The sequence below is a fragment of the Diceros bicornis genome, chromosome 33 (genome assembly GCF_020826845.1).
Source record: "Diceros bicornis minor isolate mBicDic1 chromosome 33, mDicBic1.mat.cur, whole genome shotgun sequence".
Taxonomy (NCBI): domain Eukaryota; kingdom Metazoa; phylum Chordata; class Mammalia; order Perissodactyla; family Rhinocerotidae; genus Diceros; species Diceros bicornis.
In genome coordinates this window covers 23,108,704-23,128,195 of record NC_080772.1, presented here as the reverse complement: position 1 = coordinate 23,128,195, position 19,492 = coordinate 23,108,704, and the positions used below count along the sequence as shown (strand labels likewise).

Here is a 19,492-nt window from a genome sequence, read left to right as displayed (position 1 = left end):
AATTTCAAGTGACAGAGGAAAAATCAGTATAAGAGGGAATTCAATATGCATGGGAAACCATTTCTTCCCTCTGCTTCTTTGATCCTTGCCAAGGCACACGAAAGTAGAGCAAAGCCTGAAAACAGGGGAACATTCTTGTGCAAAGTCGCAGATCTCTGAGCTTTCACAGGAATTCATTGTGGCAGGATGAGAAGCTAAAGTGCCGGCCATCTTCCCTATAAATGCAGGAAATTGGGGACACGTCTGTCCTACCTCACATGTATACGTCTGTTCACCGTAGAAGTGATCCTGAGGTGTCAATAGCCTGCATCTTGCTGCCTACATTTTGCTGAGTGAGCAACCTTTAGGCCATACTTGCTCATTTTCACACATGCTTTGTGGACTTTGGAGAAGTTTGAGATTTGTTCAGCTCAAAAAATAAATTATTTCAGTGAAACAATTTTAACTCACATTTTGGAAACATTCGTCAGCAAAACAAATATTTGTCTCTAAAATAGCCAGGCTATTAAGATGTGAGAAAACAAAACAGATGTCTGTTTGGGGTTGTTGGGTTTGTTTGTCTTGAAGGCATTTGTTTCCTTTTCTTTCTTTTTTTCCCCCAGAGGATATACAGTGTTAACCTTAATGAGATTATAAAATTCTTGGAAATAAAGTTCACTCTTTGTTTTATATTATCAGGAATGGAATAAAAATGAGTTGCCTTACCTTTCAATTTTGGACTGTGTTTCCAAGACGTGAAAAATTCAGTGTATTAGCATTTACCTGTTTTGTGCCTCAACTGGTTTAAGTAATTTTTTCAGTTGGTTGACCAGAAGCTGGAATGCCTTCTAGAGTCACTTTTAGTACACTTGGATTCCAATATGTAATTCTTTCTTGTATTTATACATAACATATGATTTGTATATAAATAATCAAAAAAAGAAAGCATATATTATTGAGATAATTAAGTTTACTAACTCTCCCAAACATTTATTATTTTATCTTCTTTTGTAGCTAATTGATTCATTGTTTCTGTAAAGTGTTAAGCATCCTGGAGAACAACACAAATCAATGTAATAACTTCCTTTTTTTAAGCTAGAGAACATCAGCATCTACTGATTCAATTTTTAAACTGGAGATGGTTGGGAAGAGGACAAAATTATCTGTATCTGTCATCCCTCCACCTCATTTAATTGAGATTGGATGGTTTAGTGGATAAGTTTTGGATTAACTTCTAAATAAAGGTAGGATTGATGAGTTAATGGCTACCAATTTTATTCCTAGCTTGATCGCCAAAAAAGTTTTCTTTAATTAATATCTTTTTAATTTACTGAATAAAAATACATGACCATGGGACAAAATTATGAAGGTACAGAAGAGTTTACAGAGAAGAGTAAAACTCCCTTCATCTTCTGCATCCAGCCCCTTGGTTTCGTTCAACAGAGTTTCTTGTGTATCTTTCCAGGGATACACTTTGCTTATATAAACATATACATAGCACCTGCCCCGGCCACATTTTTGTCCCATTCAAGTAGTATACTTTTTTTTTTTGCAAAGGAGTCAAGCCTTATGAGGGACTGGAAAACCACAAGGAAGCAAGGAGTGAGGCTAACAGATTCTCTGCCTGTATGGCTACGTTTTTGAATCTTGACTTTTCCTTGCAAGTCAGTTTCATTTACCTCTCTCTGTAGATCTGTTTTCTCTGCTTCCCTGTGTATGTGACCAGAGAGGCTACCCTCTGGCTCCCAAGAGTTAACATCACTGCAGTTCAAGCAGCCAATACAGACTGCCTTAGTACCTGCAGGTCCTAATTCCAAATTCCAGAGAGAGAGAGAGAGAGAAAGGAGAGAGGTGACAGTTTCATCTGGGGTCTGGCCCAAATAATGCTTCTAAGCCATTAGTCCATGCCCACCACCCAAGTCATTCTCCTGCATGGCTGAGCATCAGAAGCACCTGGGGGTGGGGCAGGGGGGTTAGGGGGAATCAGGCAGAGAACTCAGTAAAATGTAGATTTCTGAGCCAACTTCAGCCTCCTTGGGGGGGGTGCTGGTGGTGGTGGTGGTGGTGCTGGTGCTGGTTGTGGTGCTGGTGGTGGTGGGGGGGGTGCTGGTGGTGCTGGTGGTGCTGGTGCTGGTGCTGGTGGTGGTGGTGGTGGTGGTGGTGGTCGTCGTCGTCCAAGAATCAGTGTTTTTAGTACAGCACCTCAGTCATTTCAGGCTTTCTCCAGAGAATGGCCTTTGTGGACAAGCATGTTAACTATAATAACAGCCAGGGATATAAGGGAAAAATATATTATTCAAATATAAAAATACTTAGAGTTTTACGAATGTCTGTTATACATGTCTCTCTCTCTCTCTACATATATATCTATAGCTCTATCTATCTAATTTATGTCTATCACACACTTATATATACTCCACTGGAACCAGCTGCAGCAGAACTAAAAATTAGAGCCTATATTTATAAGTTAACTCATCATTTGGATATCAATGTGTTTTGTAACACCTGGTGTGTGTTTGGTGAAAATTAAGTTTCTTAGGATTTTCCACAAATATGAAAATACTATGTTTTCTACATCTCACTGTTGAGTTAATTAGTGCTTTTGGAGACTCAGTTGTAAATTGGTCTTAATAACATTTGTAAATAGGTTAGGTAGCATATGTCCTTTAGAAAGAGTTATGAAAAAGACGGGTTGTCTTGACTGCCTCTTGAGTCCTGTTCTGTGTCTTTGTCACTCAAAATGTTCCAGTACATCTCTTGCCCTTATGCGCTTCTCTGTTCTCTATCAAATGTCCTCACAGATCCTTTTCTAAAGTACGGTGAGAGCTAATTATAGAGTTAGCCCTCTAAAAGATATTTGCGTTTTAACAAGAATGAACATGATGAAGCCTTATGGCGAAATTCAGTGTATCAACGGGACAGTCATTAGAGTCTGGGGTATGGGTTTCCTTGTGGCCTCTGAAATCATGCCATTTGGGTGCTCGTTTACCCTGTTGTGTATATTCTCACCATGAAACCCATGGTAGAATGTTTCATTTAACATCAGTATACGAAGGGGTCTTGTAAGTGTTTATTGTCCATTAGAAACAAATCTTCATTTGGAAATAAACACAAGAGATCCATAAACAAATTAAGCAAAATTTTGAATAGAATGAAAATTCTAGACATTTCATAAAATTGATCATACAACGCTTCCGATGGTGTTAATTCATAAAAATGGTACATACATATCTGGAATCAATTCATTATGTCCTCCCTGATGGTGTTCTTCTAAACATATTACTTCCTTTGAGAGTTTTAGCAGTCAATCAGCAAATATTTAATGATTATTTTTGAGTTGCACACTCAGCAATGGAGGAAAAATATTCAATTTTGAACCGCAAAGTAATTATGTTATCTTTATAACAATGATTTCAGTATTAGATTTGGGAGGTGTCCTAAAAATAAAGGCATGATATATTTGTTACTAGAGTAAAATTTTTTTTCCTCAGTAATGCACCATAAATTATTTTTTCTTTTTAACTTTTGTATATTTTTTCTATACTCTTTGGATACATTTTATTATTTTTCTTTTCCCTTAAAGGTAATAGAATACATATTATTCTGTACCTTTCGTTTTTCACTTACTAATATGCAGATAAAATTTCAATAAGTATTTTTCTTGTGGATTTTATATAGAACTATAATAGTGGCTAATGTATTTTGAGCCCTTACTATGTACCAGGCACTGTTCTGAGCACTGTTCATGCATGAACTCTGTTCGTTCCCACCCAGCCGCACAAGGTAGGCAGTGTTGTCATCGTCCCCATTTGTCAGACAAGGAAGCTAAGGAGAGGACAGTAACAGTGCTGGGGTTTAGCCTCCGGAAGCTTGGCTTCAAATTTGAGTTCTTAATCAGGAAAGCATGCTGCTTCTCGAAACCACTGTGTCTGAAGTTTCAAACAAGCAGAAAAATGAAAACATAAACAAAGAGTCTTAAAAAGCAGTAGTTTTTCTTTAATCATTCATTGCACTCAGCAAAGGCATGTATGAGGAGGTATTCAGTTAAATATGCGTTAAATGTTTGCGTGAGCTCTATTTGCCGATAAAGTAACGTAAGTCTGAAATTGTAAGGAAGTAACGTGTAGTATATTTAAGGTTGTCTTATGTTGTAAGTATGCCCTGAATTATAAGATCAGCTTGAGGATATCTTGGATAATCCAATAACCAATTGCACACTTTCTCTCTTGTCTTTCACTTCGCTGAATCTGCTCTATCCCCAACCCCTTTATCCTATTTAATGATTACTCCTCGTGGACCTGCTTAGGGAACAATTTTCCACAACATCTGTTCACCGTTTCCCTCCTCTTCCGCCTCAAGGGCCTTATTCTCTACATTACCAACTTCTTCCTTTCTTTTTTTCTTTATTTCTCCACTCACAGCTCATGGTTGATGAGCACTGAGTGTAGAGATAATGATATACTTGTATCAAGGAAAAGGGAAGCCATCCATTTTAAAGTGAAAGTAGGCATCTTAATCCAGTACAATCACATTCTAACACTTTGAAAATAGTTATACAACCCCTTAGAAACTTTAAGTACCTCTTCATAAAATTAAAATTACATTTTCTTCAGTATCATTATTTAAGACAATTTTTTCTGTTTTTCACTTTTATGTAACTGCTAATATTTGAGTACAATTTTCTAATATTTTACATTGTATGTGTGCAGTATTCACCTAGATTATTGATCTAATAATGATGGATTGGTTTGGAAATCATGTCGACCATAGCCTCTGTGAGAAAATAGCTTCTGAGTTTCAAACAACTGATTTAAAAATATTTAGAACATAGCTCATTTGTAAATTGACAACTCTCTCATATCTCCAAATCCACTCGAGTAACTTGAGCAACTGTGCAATAGGGAAGCTTTGAATTTTAAAGTTTGAAGTGACCTTATGAATTCTTTTGCCTAAGACCTTCACTTTACTGATTATGAACAAAAGAATCCAGAAAGATTCAATTTTTCCAAAGCAGCACACCTATCATTGGTGGCATCTCTTGATGACACGCTGGAGCCACAGCCTTGGGAGACAGCAGGATGTGGTGTGGCCTTTCCCATACTGCCCGGGGCAGCACTAGCACTACTGCCACCTGGAGAGAGAAACGGATGCCCTTTAATGAGTTACAAGGCAGGATCAGTTAGGGACATAAGTTCTCAGGTTTAAAGTTATTAGGATTCCTTTACTTTAAGGCTTTTCTGATCGTTTGATTCAGTAATATTCACTGAGAATTGAATATGATACACAGTGCTTCCCAGTCATACCTGGCTGGGTACCACTCTGCACCTACCCCCACCCCCCAGAGAATATCTATGACCTTCTCTTGGGCACCACACTTCCTTGGAATACAGTTGAGAGAAACTGGAGTGGTGGCTACGGATTTGGAGTTGAGCTAACCTAGATCTGAATCCTGGTACTATTATTTATTCTGGGCGGGTCGGATGATACCACTCTTGTGTATAGGATGAATGTGAGAATGAAATTATGTAAGTTGCCAGCAGAGTGACTGACTAGGCCCTCAATGTTCATCTCTTCCATTCATACAGTCAACAGGTATTTATAAATACTTGCTGTGTGCCAGGCACTGTGTGCGGTGCTGAGGATAGACAGGTGACAAGAAAGGCAAGGTCCCTGGCCTCAGGAGGCTGATGTATTCATTCCTCTTAAAGATCATTACTCTGGTGCAGTGTGCCTTGTGGTTTGTTTCAGATGCTAAAGCCCCCAAAATGTGGTTCACCAGTTTCCTTCACATAGAATGACGGGGGTGAGGGTGGGATTTGAACCAGAGGTTGACATGTGTGAGAAGGATGATAGAAGTTGCTGCAAGATTGTCCATAGAGTGCCAGAGAGTGAATAATGGCCATCCTCCAGGGACAATAAAGCTCTCTTAATTTAGTTACTAGACCTTGACTAAAGAATTAATTTACCTGGGAGACCTCAATGAGTGATTTTGTGAAAGGGAAGTAATGGTTATGGAATACAGATAGAGAAGTCAAAGCAATTCTCTGAAATTAATTCAATTAAGATTTATTGATCTCTCACTTCTGGTTAACTCTGTAAGACTGGTCAACAGGTTTACTTGCCTTTGGTTTATTTTACACAAGTTTTTACAGGAGGGCTCTATGGCTGATAATTTCAAGTTATCAAGGTTCCTTTATTTCCTATCTTCTCCTATTCTTTGCTAAGGTGTAATATTCACTGAGAATCTAAAATAACGTAATTTATTCAAGGCCTTGAGGTACGACTTTTTTTTTTTTTTTGCCAAGATAGATAACTCTCACTTTAAAAATCTCCCCATATAAAATTATTATGGTCACACTGTATGGCATGTAACTTTGAAGGCCTGATGGCCCATTACTTCATAGGTCTACATGAATCCCAAGTAACTTGTTGAGGGATATCACAGGCCTTCCCTCAGGGCTATAGCCTTCCACATGGAAATCTTCCCTGATTGGGTCTCTTAATTTTCATAAGAGATGTCATGTCTGTTCTCAGCACAGCTAACTTAGTAAAGCTTATGATTCTCCACTCAACTCAGCAATCAAGAATAGCTCTACTCCAAGTAAGTCATTAGTATAACCTCTTACCCCATTGCTGCCTAAAACTCAAGGAGAAACTTGCTTCTGTCAGCTGCCAGAAGGATAAATAATGGCCCCATTCTTCTAGATATTTTCAATTTTATCCTTAAAATAAGCAAATTGCCTGACCTCAGTGCTCTGCACAGTGAAATACTGAGTCAGCCATAATCAGCCTTAAGGAGTAAGAATCTTGTCAAACTTGCTGTTTTATTTATCATGAGGGTATGTTCCTGGCATCACACAACGTCCTCTCAATGAGTAGTCTGTGAACATTTCTGTCTCATCTCTATACCAGGAACACCTACGTTTCTGTAGAGAAATGGGTTTGTCTCATCTGGTGCACGCATGAGCCGTAGAACTCTTTCTGCTTTTGCCTGAGTTGACTGTACTCCTTAGGGCGAGCAGACCTGTGCTGACGACTCTCTCTCCTGGCTTTATCTTACCTCTCTCACCTCAATTTTTCTTCTAATGTACTCATTCTTTTGTTTTTTTGAAAGATTTGCCCTGAGATGACATCTGTTACCAATCTTTCTCTATCTTTTTTTTTCCTCCTCAAAGCCCAGTACGTAGTTGTATATTCTAGTTGTAGGTCCTTCTAGTTCTTCTGTATGAGCCGCTGCCACAGCATGGCTACTGACAGACGAGTGGTGTGGTTCCGCACCCGGGGAACCAAACCCAGGCCACCAAAGTGGAGTACGCCTAACTTTAACCACTAGGCCATAGGACTAGCTCTCACTCCTTTTTTTAAAAAGATTGCTCTGTAGGCATTGTGTATATATTTAGTGGGTTATCTTAAACCCTTTTTGGAGAAAGGTATGATATAAATTACTCAGAAAATAAAACTAAGAATTAAAATGTTTTATTCAACAAGAATAAGGGCCAGAGAAAAGATTCACCACAACCACTCCATGCTCAGGAAACACTTATTTTGCAAATTACATTACAACCTACTTTTTTTTTTTTTTTTTTAGGGAGATTAGCCCTGTGCTAACATCTGTTGCCAATCTTCCTCTTTTTTTTCCCTTTTTTCTCCCCAAATCCCCAGTACATAGTTGTATATCCTAATTGTATGTCCTTCTAGTTCTTCTTTGTGGGACACTGACTCTGCATGGCTTGATGAGCAGTGTGTATGTCCGTGCCCAGGATCTGAACGGGCAAACCCAGGCCCCCGAAGCAAAGTTCACGAACTTAACTGCTACACCATCAGGCCGGCCCCTACAACCACCTTTTTAAATGTAGCCGTTTTGGTTAATATGTGCACAAAAACCTTTTCAAGGTTCTCATAATTATAGCCTCCCAAGAGCACACATCTCCCCATTTTTTCTTCCCGCTTTTCAAAGTCCCAAACCTGCTCTAATGAATCAGCTTCTTATTCATTTCAGTTCAGCAAATTTGTATAAAAAAGCACATTGCCAATTGTAAAATGCCTCCCAAATGTAAGAATTCATTTTCTCTACCACCGACATCGTTTTCAACTTCTGCGGTTTATTTTGCATCCCTGACGACATTTTAAATGTTCTCCCTTTAAGCATTCTAAGAACTTTCTTTCTGTGGAGTCTCTTTCCTTTCCAGTTTCCCATTTAGTGTTTTCCCTAAAGTGTCTATTTCGGTACATTTATTCATCTAATTACCTCCCTTGACTCTGCTTTGATATTGGTAAAGGCTATTGAGGAGGCACATTTCTCTTGGGATTTATTCCTGGCTCTTGCTATTAAATTGCATTCCATTGTTCCCAAATTGGAGGAAAGGCAGAAAACACAGTTTCTTCTACTGCCAATGTAAATGAGGGTTTGATGATGTTCTTCAACATACTGTTAGCTATTCATTGAGCATCCCTTAATTATGAAGTACTCTTAGATTCTGTAGGGATACAGATAGCAAGAGGGGTGTTCCCTGTCCTCAAAGAGAAATTTTTGTGAACAGCCAAACCTAATAAAGGTTGAATTAAAAAAATATCATGCTAGAAGCAGCAGCAAAGTGTCCGGAAGAATGCAGGAACAGAGATTTCTTATGTAAAGTGTCTGGAGAAAAAACTAATGAAGGAAGTGAAATTTATCCTCAGCACTGAAAGATGCAGATGAGTGCGGGACAGGAAGTAGGGAAGGGATATTCATTCAAGGCTAGAGAAATAGACCCTTTTAAATGGGCTCACTGATGATATCATTTCCATCAGAACAAACTTAAACTATATTTAAATTTCACTGAAGAATGAAAACATTTTGGAGCTGGAAGATCACATTATGATCATCTTTATGAATAAGATAACTGAGCCTGGAGAGGTGACTGAACAATTCACATCACACGACAACACTAACATGTTTATACAAAATACATTAGCATGCGTTACCTTAATCTTCACGATGGTGATGTCCTCATTTTGCTGTTGAAGAAACTGAAGTCACATAATGTCCAGGTAATTATGTAAATTACAAGTTACCAAGCCTGTTCAGATCCTACTGTCTGAATGTGTAGGTTATGCTGTCTACTACGATGAAATTTGAACTGCTCAATTTTTCCTATTCTGTTCTATAAGTTAAGAAGGATGTGGAGATGGACCAAAATTTGCAAGATCCACCCCATCCACAGGTGAGTTATTTCCCAAACACTGAGAGGAAAGAAGGTCACATTTTCGGAGTTAGTGCTGGTTCAGTAATCCACGCAGCTAAGCCTTGAGCACTGAGCCCCGGGCCTTGCAGCTGAGAATGAGGCCTTCCAGAGGCCAAGGGAGGTAACTGTTGCAGAAGGAAGGAGTGATCCGCTGTGTGCAATGCTGGTGAAAGTTTGAGAAAAATGGAAATAGAGACTTGACTATTGGATTTGATGGAATGGGGTCATTGATGATCTTGACAAAGGGGAGTGTTGGTGAAAACAGCATGATTGGAGTAGGTTCAAAGAGGATGAGGGGAGAGGAAGTTTATGCAGCAGATAGTCACAATTCTCTTAGTTATTTTTGCTCTATATCACAAGGTGATAGAGAAATGGGGCAGAAACTAGAGGAAGAAGTCGGGGGTATTTTTTAGGCAAGAAATACCTCCAGCCTGTGTGCATATGTGAGTGATCCAGAAGAAAGAGAACACTGACTGAAGGAGGTGAGAGGGGGCTGGGATCTCGTGCCCAAATGAGGGGCTGGGCTTAGGAGCCCAGGAAGTTCATCCATCATAACGAGGGAAGGCACACTGTGCATAAAAAGTACTGGTAGGTGGGTTTACCCAGGCATAGAGTGTAGAGGGTGGGTGCTTCTATTTTCTCAGTGAAAGAGAAGCCAGGTTTCTTGCTTGTGACTATGAAGTCAACTTGGTCATGGAAGAGTGGTAAGCTGTCCCATGCTATTGCTTATGACACCCCAGGACATCATAAATACAGGCAGCACTGAACTTCTGTGAGGGCAAGAACTGTTGTCTTGTTCAGTCAGATCCCTAGTGCTTTTGCACATTGCCTGGCACTTAGAACGTGCTCTGTCTTCCACACGGCCCTAAGGAATGCATGCTTCACTGGCTCAGGGATTTGTGATAGCACAGGCAGGACCAGCTACATAATTGGTGGGCCACCGTGCACAATGAAAATGCAGACCCCTTGTTCACAAAGAATTTCAAGACAGCACAGCAGAGCGTTAAACCAGGTGCAGGACCCATCTGAGCATGCGGCCGTGTAACTGCAGAGGTCACACGTCCGTGAAGCTGGCCCGGTACATGGGGACCAGTTGAATCTGATCAAACACAACTGAAGGTCAGCACACAACAGTGGTAAGCAAAACAGGGGCACTGGCTGGACATACAGCTCCCGCAGAAGGAAGCATTACGCATTTACCTCTCTGTCAAAAGTTTAAGAAAAAAGAAAGATCAAATTCAAACAGAAGCTGCCATCTTCACAGATTAACAGGGATGGAAGTATAGGAGTGTTCTAAGAAAGTGAGCAGAAAAGGCATCAGAGCTATTTAGAAACCTTTATGACCAAAAACTTTCACTAGCGTTGCCTCCTGAGTCAGAATTCTGCAAGTCGCGGTGGGGAGAAGGGGAAGGTGGGAAAAAGTGAAACTCGACACTGTGGGAGGTTGCAGTCCATTCTCAGTATAGATGTGGCGTGAAAGACCATTAAAAAGAAAAGACATAAGAAAATCCTCCCATTCATTCCTCAGACTCCGTAATGAAAGGTGCAGAATGAAGGAAAGCTTAGATCCAGTGCAAGGATAAGATGACCTATTTTGTAGCTGCTTTGAATTGATTCGTTTCAAAGATTGTTTTTAAAAAACCGTATATAGGGGTCGGCCTCATGGCCTAGTGGTTAAGTTCAGTGCACTCCGCTTTGGCAGCCTGGGTTCAGTTCTCGGGCGCAGACCTACACCACTCATCAGCTGCCATGCTGTGGTGGTGACCCACATACAAAATAGAGGAAGATTGGCACAGATGTTGGGTCAGGGCTAATCTTCCTCAGCAAAAAAAAAAAAAAAAAAAAAAACAACAAAAGAAACCCAGTATATAAAGACCTTTTTAAAGAAGTTTTCCAGCATTGTTCTCCTTTTGTTGGGGGAAAAAAAGCAATTTAGCTGAATGAATGTGTACACATGCATCCATTCTCTGTTGTGAGCATTTGTTTTCTGTGGTATTGCATTCTGTCACATGAGAATGCACGCATGAAGTTAGGCCACCACTGGAGTTTCTTTCAAGTTTTGAGAATAATAGGAATTTCAGTTTTCAACTCTGAGGATCTCTGACTATAGAGGTTGATTCCAGGCGGCCCTTCCCCCTGACTGCCTTATGAGAGAGGAGAATCCATCTACAAAATGTTGTCAGAGGCCTGGAGGTAGGCCTGGTGAGGAAAATTTGTCGGATTCAGTTGTTAGAGGTCACTGTAAGTCAAGGAAAATCTAAGTCTTCAGTGTGAAAGGCATGTGTGCCCCTTTTCCATTTGCCCTTTCATCTGAATTTCCTAATTTTCCTGTGGAGTGAACAGCATGGCTTGACAATGGCAGGCCTTTGAATTTTTCTTTTCTCGGAAACATGGCTTAGCTCATCATCCCGTGTCACTGGTGTGCTTGCCTGCTCATGTCATTTGTGATCGTGTCCTCCAGGCTCAGTCAACTACAAAGAGCCCAGTAAAAAGGTGTCCCCAGGGCCACACACCTGGAACAGTGCCCATCTTATAGCAGTTTCATTAGGCTTGGTGCCTGCACCGAGCTGTTCTGTTAGCGATGAGAACACAAAATCACTCCCAAGACGTGTGTGTCTGGTGCCTATATCGACCCAAGGAGAATTTGTAATCTGTTTTGCATGTCAAGTTACTATGTTCATGAGAAAAACAACATCTTATCCTCTTCTTGCCTTGTTTGCATATTCAAGGTAGATACATTTTTATATCATGATGGCTCAGTGCCCTTACCACCTGGGATAGGGCTTTAAAAAAGTACATATTAAATTCCTTTTCTGCTTATTATCACTTCCAAAAAAATTAGCACTTTGTTCTCCAGTTAGTCCAGCAACGTTTCACTTCTTATCTTCACCATACAATTTTAACATTTAATGTTTGCAACAGTTTTAAAGAAGAGATATCATCCAGAGAAGTCAGGTGACAGTCACTTCCGTGAATCTCATAGTCACAATGGAGTCACTTACTTGAATCTCATAGTAACACACAATTACTTTAATGAATACAATTATATGCCCCCACAAGCCTAATCTGTTTTGTAAATAAAGTTTTATTGAAACGCGGCCATACTCCTTCATTAACGTATTGTTTGTGCTTAAGGGCAGAGTTGAGTCATTGCAACAGAGACCATGTGGCCCACAAAGCCTAAGATATTTATTATCTGACTCTTTATCAAAACAGTTTGCTGACGTCTGCATTTCAGAGTACAAACAAACAAACAAAAGGGGACTTAAATAATGTGGGCAAGTTGGCCCCATGCCTCCCTGTGGACCTGTGCCATCCGTACCCTGCTGTCCCACCAGTCCGTTTCACTGCCTTTGCCTCTCACAGTGTAGCTGGTGGAGAGAATTTCTGGGTAATTTTGATTATATGTGGTTTTCACCTTGTGCGTTGATTACAGAACCCATCCCTGGAATAAGGTGCAGTCCCATTTATTTACCTTAAAGTAATCAAAAACTCAGCTTTACAAAGCAATTTCTTCCCCCATAGGAAAACCAATTTAAAAAATTATGAACAGAAACATACCCAGTGGATGTATATGATTCTTCCGGCCAGTAGCATCGAGCATGATGCGTCCACCTCCCTGGGGGAAATACCAGCGGCACCATGATCGCCTTTCCTCATTGAATCAGAATTAACGTCTCTACCTTCTCTCTTTCAATCTTCCTGATTTTGACTTGATATGACACCTTTTAAGATGACTTTTGCGTGTACTTGTTGATTTTTGAGAGTCTCAAAGTTTGAGGGTACCTCAATGTCAATTGCCGTCTGGCATCTTCTTCATACTCACTGGTATAACTGTGCCATGTGCTATAAGGCTTGAGTCTCAAACATGATAATATCTGCTTTAGGGAAGTAATATACCCTGTTCTTATCTGAGTCCCCCATAGCTGCAAATAGAATATAGTTATTGTTTACCATGTCTCTTGTTCACTAAATTCAGATCATCTTTACAAGGATTTCCTGAGAAGCTCTGCACTTCATTTTGTAATCTGTATTGTTTTAGCAGAGATTCAGGGTCTGGCTAGAAATAGTGGCTCCCTTGGCCTCCACCTAATGTCATTATATGTGTGGCAAGAGCTTCTCTGGGCAAGGAGTCCAGTTACTTACTTCTGTTTTGGGGGAGTAGTCTTTCACCTCAGTTAGACATGAGTAAGGAGGGCCTCCATCCTCCCGAAACACAGAGAAGGGAGCCTGCAGGGATCCTGTGTTCTTCTTCCTTTACAACTACCGCCGACACATACAGTCCAGAGTGTAAAGTTAGGTCAGAAATTCCCTGCTATCCTTAGACTGAAAATGAACGCTTATCCCTAAATCGTCAAGGGGCCAACCAGGCCTTCATGTAGCAGGACTACAGAAAAGTCAAGAACTTTGAAGGAAAGCATAATTAAAGAGATATCAGCATAATTTAACTTGGAAAAGTGTCTGCAAATATTGAAAAAGGGTTAAAACTTTTATATAAATCAGTAAAGGAATATAAAAATTTGGCAAAAGATTTGGACAGTTCGTAGAAGGAATTATAATTTTCAAGCACACGTCTATAAGCATGTCCAGTATCCCCAAATTAGAATCATGCATTCCTATTCTACACCTAATAAAATAGTGATGACTTCTTTAAAACGGTGACAATCAGTGTGTGGCTGGGGTAAAACTGACACAATTTAAATTGCTGCAATCCTTTTGAAAACTATTTGGCAAGATGTATGAGAAAGTAGGTGACATATTGAGAGTCATGAGAAATAAAACTGGATAAAGAATTTGGACTAGATACAGGAAACAGTAAACCCTGATAGCTTCTGAAGGTTGGGGTTGACCAAGGTATTTTAGATAGATTAGTCTGAAGGTGACTAACAGAGAGAGACCAATAGCTAACAGTTAGAAAGATATGGTAGATATTATGCATCCATAAATAATAGAACTTTAAAGCTAAGTAATCTAGGCTATGTCCTCAATTCGACAAACCAAGAGAATTAGCACTGAAAAATATGGAGGTCACTTCCCCAAGGCTCAGGTAGGAGTTATGGACTGAGGGGATCTAGAGGATCCAAGAGGACCTGGGTGGAATCTTCTGAGTTCCAGTTCTCTGTTTTTCTTTTCAGTATTGAAGGATTTATGGAACTCTTTGGTAGTAGGATTTTAATGATCTTTTGTAGATCTTAACATTGTAGGATATGTAAACGTTAACTTTTAAATAAGCTTTAAAAATAATTACAGCTATGTCTCATTTGTAAATATTTTGACTCTCTAGTAGAAATAATTAGGTAATCTTCATAGGTTTAATAAAGTAAGAGCTAAACTTGAGAAACACTCATTCTTTGAATCATTGATTTTTTTAATGTCTGCCTTGCATTCTAGGCTATTACTGGGCTCTCAGAATACGAAACTAATACCACCAGATTCTACCCTCCAAGCGTGATAGTGATGGATATTTGCTCAAATTGATTAATCAAATTATTTATTATCCACTGTGAACATAAATAATTGCAAAAATTGTATAATCCTGTAATAGAGATAAATATAGTTACAAAACAGAGACCAAGAGTTAGAAGGAGAATTCACAAAAAAGATACTTGAGTTTGATCTTTAGGGGTTAATAGCAATTTCACATACAGATCGGGGGAGGGGGTAAGAGTTGAGAACAGCATTCTACAAAAAGGAAACATTATGTTCCAAGTCATAAAGCAGCATGGTACTTTCAGAGAACAAAGATAACTAGGTATGTCTTTCTGAAGTGCAGACTATGAAGGAGAGAGAGCAGTTAGAGAGAAGGCTGTCAGAGCGTGATTCATTGGGACTTTTTTTTTTTTCAAGGTACCTAACATCATAGAGTGCTAGTGCCATGCACGGTTCTAAGTACCTTTACATGTATGTTAGTTTCATTTTATCTCACATATTCCCATTTTGCAGATGATGAAACTGAGTCATAGAAGAGGTAAATAACTTTAACAAAGCCATACTATTAATAAGGAGTGGGGTCACGATTTGAAATGTGGCAGTTGAGTCCACAGCTCAGTGTCTTAAAATCTAGACTGTCTTTCCTATTCTACACTGGGGGTTTGGAGCATTGAAAGATTTTAAAGCCCTCTGTCACAGTGGTGCATGTGATAGTTGAAAGGCTGTGGGTAGCAAGCTTGGAAACAGCCTATTGCAAGAATCAAGGCAAGGGATGATGAGGGCCCGAACTTAGAACAAAAATATTTAGGAGGTAAAAGCCACAGAACTTGGTCCTGATTTGATGGAGCCAGTAAGGAATTTCTGGCTTGGAAAACTGGGTAGATGTTGGTACCATTAATCAGACTTGTTAATAGAGAAGGAGGATTCAGTTTGGGACAACTTTAGTTGTGGTGTCCATGGAATATTCAGATACAGAGGTCTAGCAAACAGTGAGATATTCAGGTCAAGAGATCAGAAGGTAAAGCTTTAGAATCATCACCTGGGGGTTATTGAAAACTTTCTTACAGATACTGCCAACCACTGAGAGCCTCTAGTGGGATAAGAGGACTGTAGAGGAAACTTGAGTGCATTGCTACTCAAAATAGAGTCTTCCTGTCCACCAGTTGTTTATTTCTAGTCCATGATAACATAAGGGATTTACTTGAGAATGTAATCAACCTTGTCACTAAGCACACTGTTTACTTTAGCTGACTTGTAGAAAAAAATCTAAGCAAGACTTTTTGATGAAGGAAGCGTTGCATTGCATCCTGATGCAAACTCCTTATTTTGTCTGAGATCACCATTTTTAGTATCACTGATAGAGACAACACTAACATTTAAGCTTCGGGCAGACGAAGAGGTCTCCCAAGAGACTGAGAAGGAATAGTGTGAGTGGAGGAATGGGAAGCAGAAGGAAGGGAAGTCAAGTTATTCTAATGGTTTACAGGAGCCTTACTTGAAGGCTCTTACTGTTCTGCCTTCTGCTGTCTTGTTTTTATCCCAGCAATCTACCTCACAAATACTTATCAAATCTATACCTTCACCGTGTATACGAAAGACCTCTTTGACACTGAAGTACTCTTGGATTCAGTCTTCATTTTATTATCTCTTGGCCAACTGATGTTATTGATCCCTCTCTCCTTCCTGAAATACTCTTTCGTCTGCACACCCCACCCATCTTTCTCTGCCCATCCCTTCTACACACACTACATGTCTTTAATTACCCATTTCTTTAATTATAGTATGCATGACATCAATTTCCAAACCTAAACCCAGTCCACATTTCTTCCCTGAGTGCCAGAGCAATCGAACAGCCTGCCTGTTGCATATCTTTGCTCAAATGCCCACAGACTCTTCAAGTTCAATGTGTCCAAAGCCGAACCTGAATTCTGACCTACACTCTTCCCTATAGTCCCTTCTTCTTCCTAAGTCCCTTACCTTGTATTACGATCTGCCCAGTTGCCAAACCACTGGCATGAGCACTATCTTTGACTTCCTCCTCCTTCCTTATTCAATTAGTTATTGATTTCACCTTCTAATGACACTTCAAATCTGTAAATCTCCCTTATCCCCACTACCTGCATCTGCACCAGTGACATCCCTCACCTGGATTACTGAATTATCCTCCTGGATGGTCTCCCTTTCCCAGTCTTCACCTGCCTCCAGTACCCTCGCCACACTGGAGCTAGAGTCATCTATGTAAAACGTAAATTTGATTGCATCCCTCTCTTGTTGAATTCTTTGCCTGCCACTCCAGTCTCATCTCTGTACTTTTCCTCTAGAGATTCAGGTCAGATGGATTCTTTTTTTCAGTTCTTCTACGTGCTCTGTGTATCTACACCTTCACACATGCTCATGTGCCTGCCTGGAGTACATTTACATTCCCTTTTTACTAGTGAGCTTGTCTTCCGTCTTCAGGAAACTTCTGTAACCCTGTAAATCTGAGTTGCGTGGACTTCTTCTGTGGTGTCCTGGCATTCTGCCTTTCCCTCGTCATAACCCTTTCCACGTTGTTTTGTAATCTCTTTTTTTCCATGAATTGGTGACTTGCTTTGAATTTTAAGCACCAAGAAGGCAGGAACCGTATCTGTTTAGTACATCATTATACTTCAGGTTCCTAGTACAGTGCCTAGAATAGTGTGAACATTCAAGCAATGTTTGCTAAATGAAATGAATGCTCTTCTGAGTTCTTTTACATCCATTATCTTAGTGGGGGTAAAGTTGAACAACTTGAAGAGGATTTTAACGAAACATGAGATGTTGGTGGATTAGAAGATTAAATTATTTGTTGAGTTATTTTGCACTAGTAGGAGGAAGGAGAAGTCAGAGTCAGGAGAGCTGGTTAGTAGAAAACAAGCATTTAATTCCACCTCATAGAACAAAGAGAAAGAGATTTTTTTTAAACTAGCTTGCATCATTTTAATTTCATCTTCCTTCTAATAAATTCAGGGCTGCAAAGAAGGCATGTGTGTGTGTGTGTGTGTGTGTTAATATTTAAAGGTGTCAGACTGTCCGTCTCTTAGGGCTTTTTTCACTACTTGGAAAAACTTTAGATAACGTGATTTAAAAATCTTCCTGTATGCTTTGCTCACTGAATTTGTTTTCTTTTGGGGGAGGTTTATAGAAATGAGTAATCGATTTAATTATAGCTTTGCTATTTCCAAAAAAAATTGAGATGGAATATATTTTTAAAGATTTAATTGGGTTTTTAAAGCAGGGATAAAGAAGTGAACACCAAGAAATAAAGGAATGGGCAATCAATACGGGGAAATCTAGACTAAGAAAACCTAGATAAAATAAACTACTTTGAGGACAAAATTAACTCGAAACTATCTGGAAGTCAAGGCAAAAGACAGAATGTGATAGATACATTGCTTCATGTCTTTTAGCTTCTTTGCAAATAGGAACTTCCAAAAGCAGGAGAGCTCACAATTTAAGATACACTAGCAGTCAAGTACTTGAAGTATAAGTCGAGTTAGATGCCAGCTGGGGCGGAATGCTTCATTTTGAAACTTTTAAAAAGATTGATGTCTGTTCTGCCTCAGATGGTGGCTGTGTTCTGCATGGAGATGTAGATTGCAGAGTATTTAAAGAAAAGGAAGGCCAAGACTTTTTTTTTTCAAAACACAACTTTGAATCCATTGGACTGCTTAAAAAATATATTCACTTGGAGCTCCTAATTCTCTATAAAACATGGAAGAGAGATGCTTCGTTTGGAATATCTTGAGGAGAGGATGCACAGTCGTCTGCCTCTGCAAGAAAAGGGTCTAATGTAGACTTCGAGACTTTGGCTTACCTTTGACCAGCCAGCACTGTATTCTAACAGTTCTACAAAACGAGTTAGTTGAAAAATGCATCCCAAATAAACTGATCATTGAAGGGAGTTGTTTTGAACTTTCTGGCCATAATTAACTAAAAGGCTTGTAAGTCATCTTGGTGGTTTCTAGGTACAAGGATCACATGTCTGGTTTATATGAGGAAGTTCACAGTCTTGTTTGCTGTGGCAGAGGGCATGCAAAAGTCTCATCTAAAAGTGATAGAAATCTATTTAGGTTTTAAGGTTAAACAAGAGGTATAGGGCTATTTCATGTCATTTAGAAATGGAATTTACCCTGTCAAAGTCCATTCCTATCTACCCTGACTCACAAAGCTTAAACTTGGAGGTGATATTGTGACCACACGGTGTGACACATGGATGGCCTTGTTGGTAGAGTTGAGGCTGACAGTACATTAAGAAAGGTTAGTGGATCTTCACCCATTCTCCATAGTTTTCTCTTTGGTGAAATGTGACATCAACGACATCTCAGTAAAAATAATCATTCCTCATATTAGATTGAGAGATTCCAACCCATAACTACTAGAGAAATTTAGCAAAGAGTTTTGAGGGGAGAGCCAGCACGCTGGCACATCTAGAGTTTGGGGAGGTGGAGATTATCTGATGAGGAAACTGGATAGACTGAGAAAAAACCATATTAAGGGGTGAGAGTAAGTGGTTTTTTTTGTTCATTCCGGAAACAGGATAAGAATCTCGCCCCGACTCCACAACCACAGCCTGCTTGGGGGTTGTCCTTTATTTTGTGATTTCTGTACAATTATTTCCATGGTTTCTCTGAGTTACTCAGATGAGTAATTTTAATATGCTGCCTGTTTGGGATTTTTGGTTCAAAGAGACCAAGACATAGGAAGAACCTGTGATGATTGCTGTTGTAGAGTATGGGCATTGCCCGTGTGTCCGCGCCCTTGTGCTTACATAAAATGAGGGAGAAAATGAAGGTTTTAAATTTTCAAAGAAAAATCTGCCTGATGATTCAGTTTTCCCT

General features: G+C 39.6%; 1 protein-coding gene across 5 annotated transcripts in view; it reads left to right on the top strand.

Moving 5' to 3' along the window:
* Positions 1-19,492, top strand: part of EYA1 (EYA transcriptional coactivator and phosphatase 1) — a 164,410-nt gene that overhangs the window by 71,630 nt on the left and 73,288 nt on the right. The gene's annotated exons all lie outside the window — the stretch shown is intronic.